Raw genomic sequence first — 4,077 nt, forward strand, 5'->3', positions numbered from 1 at the left:
TAGTAGCCCATCGTTATTTATGCACCCCCTCTCTTCTTCTGTGAAAAATTAATAAAAGAGAGAGAGAGAGAGCAATGTTTCATCGTGGATGTAGGCAACAACCGAACTACGTTACATCGTTGTTTGCGTCTCTTATGTGTGTTCATGTGTTAATAGGAACAATTAGTGAACTAGAACATCTTGTGAACATACCAACGGGGGTTCCACATGTCTGGCAGGCGCATTTTGTGCATGTCGCCTTGTATTGGGACATTGCAAGTTCAAAACCCAATGGTACAGTCGTATAACTGGTGGGGGTCTGCTTAACCCCAGCTTGCCTATAAAAAAAAAGATTATGCCAATAGTAAACTAGAACATCTTAAAAGAGTAACTATCAATGAGCCATATATGATGATCTATTTAAAAGATTGATAATGCTAAGCACACTGATTTGTGCAATTGCAAGAGTTAATGATATGTTCTGCTTGATCTTTTCAGGAGAGGGAAAGGCCTGTTATGTTTGGCCTAAGCTTTATTAAAGTGGGATCATTTTTTTTAGTCTCCCTGTTAATTCTTAAGAATCTGTCGTCGTGAAAGCATAAAAATGATAGCTTGATTTGATTAATCTCTAAATAAGATTTGTTCCTGGGCAAAATAGGTTGGCAGCTAATGGGAAAATAATTTGATGAAGTAGTGATTGATTTGAAATATAAGCTCTGAGAAACAACCTTATTGCCATGTTAAAGTCATGAAAGATACTTGTTCAAAACCTCCGTTTTCTTGTTAATTCCAGAAGGATTCCTTTTACAAACATCAGCGTGATAGAGTTTGCTTCATTTTTTGGTTCTGTTTTTTCATTACCTCATCATATCATTACTTGTAGCTAGCAATTCCATTTGGTAATCACCTTTCCATTGTTCTACTAACAATCTTGGATTACTAAACTATAGGTAAATGGAGTTGCTTTCTCTCTTACACAAACCAATCCGACTCTTTCAACTGCATTGGAGGGAATTCAAACTAAAAGTGGACCATAGTTACCAAAGAAGTTGTTGCAAGAAACAATATGCATGCAAAGTATAAAGCGAGAAGCGAAAATTTAAAAAATAAATTAATGAGAGAAAACATGAGAAGTGAGCAAGAAGTGACAATGGAAGTAAGTAGGAAATAACATAAAAAGGTAGGTCAAACTTATGCCTTAATGCATTTGTTAAGATTTATGGTCTACAATCATCTGTGCAAGCTTTACAGTGAACAACATAATTTTGTGTAGAAAGTCTGGGTATTTTAATGAGAAAAGTATATTGCCAATATCATGGAAGTTCAATATCATTTTGTGAAAAATCAAGCTTCTTATATTGTAGAAGCTTGCATCTCACAAAGTTTCAGACGTGTAAAAGAAGCACGTGGCTGCACACTTTCCAAATGAATTTCGCAGGAGGCGAGCTTTTAAGTTTCTCATAAGCTCTTGGTAAGTATGATTGGGCATGAACTCGGTCCTCACATCAAGACCATGTCCATTCCTAATTCACATCCCACCTTTGCTGAACCAGGTCTGACCATTCCACACAGACGTGCAAGGAATTGACTGTTTGGCTAGGAGTACATGATTGGTAAAAATCTGAACAGTCTGTTTTCGAATAGAAATTGGTCCAACCTAACATCCAATGCTGGGTTTGATTTAGGGAGAACATCTTTCTTTATCCTTAAATTTGTTTATACTAAATCAGTGAAAAGATCAAAATAAATAAAGCATAACGCAGAAATGTACCTGAATCCATCGTTGCACTAGTAAATCTTGATGGAGTCAGATCTTCTAAACCTCTATAGGTGACCTTTCCTTCTTCTCTAAACCTAATGAGAGAGAGGCAATTTTCTTTCTTCATGAGGAGGCAAAAGAGAACATCCACTATATATGGTTTTGGGGACCAAAACCTAATTGTAACCACCTATAGTCTTCTTTCCAATTCAGTCCATCATAAAATTAGAAATTGATATATGAGGGCACATGAAGTATTTACAGATTATTATAACCATACTTTATAAGATGTCATATAGCCTAACCGTATAAGATCACTTTATATGAGCCTTCACCTTAGACAATTTATAATGGGTGATTAATTACATATATAGGCTCATATAAAATATCTAACAATCTTCCACTTGGGCCACATATGTGGCTATACAATCACACATTATACAATATCTTTATGAGCTCAAAAATCATTGTCTTACCAGATGACATCTTCAATAATCTGGTCCATTGATCATGCCAACATAGAACCAAAGCGATCTTCATTATATTCATCATAATTATACTCATCAATGATCACGTATATTGACATGACCAACAACATAGACCAAGTATGGATGTGAAGCATGAAAATTACAAATAATGTGATCCAAACATGTCTATTTTAACTGGTCATGCCTTATTCGTTAGTGAGATCACAATAAATAAGTACATAATGAAATTGGAGCCTGAGACTTATACTGAAGTAATAATGAAACTTTATTTTATCTCAGAACATCTGAATACAAACTCCTACTAAACCAGCATATCATTAAATGATATAACACTCATTCGAGCGGTATGCTCATGAAAGACCTTTAGTGGTAAACCTTTGGTAAACAGATCCGCAATCATGAAGTTTGTGCCAATATGTTCAATAGATATCTGATCATTCTACACTCTTTCTTTAACAACAAGGAACTTAATGTCTATATATTTTAACTTTGAAGAGCCCCTATTGTTATTAAAATATAGTACTGTCGAATTATTATCACAAAACAACTTTAATAGTATTTCAATATTATCTAAAATTTGCAGTCAAGTGACAAAATTGCGTAACCACATTCCATAATTGGATGCCTCATAACAGGCTACGAACTCTACCGGCATAGTGGAAGATACAATAAGTGTCTGCTTAGTACTCCTCAAAAATAGCTCTTCTGACCAACAGATAAATATAATCTGATGTGGATTTGCGATTATATTATCATCAAGCAAAGTCAAAATTAGAATACCCAATGATCTTTAATTGATTTGACTTCCTATATGTGAGCATGTAATCCTTTGTTCTTTGTATCACATAACCCATTTTGCTGCTTTCTAATGATCCATTCCTAGGTTACTCAAATATCTGCCTAACATGCCAACAATATATATTATATTCAGACGTGTACACACTTGAGCATACATAAGACTCCATACAGCTGATGCATAGGGAATCTTTTCCATATCCTTAACTTCAAACTGGTGTTTGGGGCACTAAGCAAGACTAAACTTGTCTCTCTTAGTAATAGGGTTGTCACCTGGTTTACAATCATTCATGTCAAATCTGTCAAAAATTCTTTTGATATAGTTTTTTTATGATAATCCAAGAATACCTTAAGAACGATCTCGATGTATCTGAATTACTAATACAAAAGGGGTGTTACCAAGATCTTTCATTTCAAATTTTTTTTGTCAAAAATTTCTTAGTTTCATGCAATAAGCCTATATCATTAATGACAAGTAGTATGCCATCGATATATAAAACCAGGAAAATATATTTACCCCACTAAATTTATGGTATATGCATTCATCAACTACATTTATCTCAAAATAAAATGAGAGGACAACTTGATGAAATTTAGGATACCATTGACAGGAAGCCTACTTAAGTCTATAGATGGATTTTTTTAATTTGCAAACCATTTTCTTTGTATCGCCTGAGATAAAATATTTTGGTTGCACTATATATATTGTCTCATCAATGTCATCATTAAATATTGCAGTTTTTACATTCATCTAATGTAACTCCAAATAAAAAATAAGCCACAAGTGTCATCATTATTCTAAAAGAGTCTTTCATAGAAACTGGAAAGAAAGTCTTTGTATAGTCAATGCCTTCCATTTGAGTAAACTCTTTTGCAACAAGATGTGCCTTATATCTTTTCACAACACCCTTTAAATCTCTTTTGGTTTTAAATATCTATTTGCAACCAATGAGTTTCACACCTTTAGGTAATGAGACAAGATTCTATACATCATTATTTTTCATGAATTTAAACTCTCCATGCATAGCATCTATCCACTTTTGAGAGTTAGAACTT

The sequence above is a fragment of the Nuphar pumila genome, chromosome 3 (genome assembly GCF_984573655.1).
Source record: "Nuphar pumila chromosome 3, dmNupPumi1.hap1.1, whole genome shotgun sequence".
NCBI classification, from domain to species: Eukaryota; Viridiplantae; Streptophyta; class Magnoliopsida; order Nymphaeales; family Nymphaeaceae; genus Nuphar; species Nuphar pumila.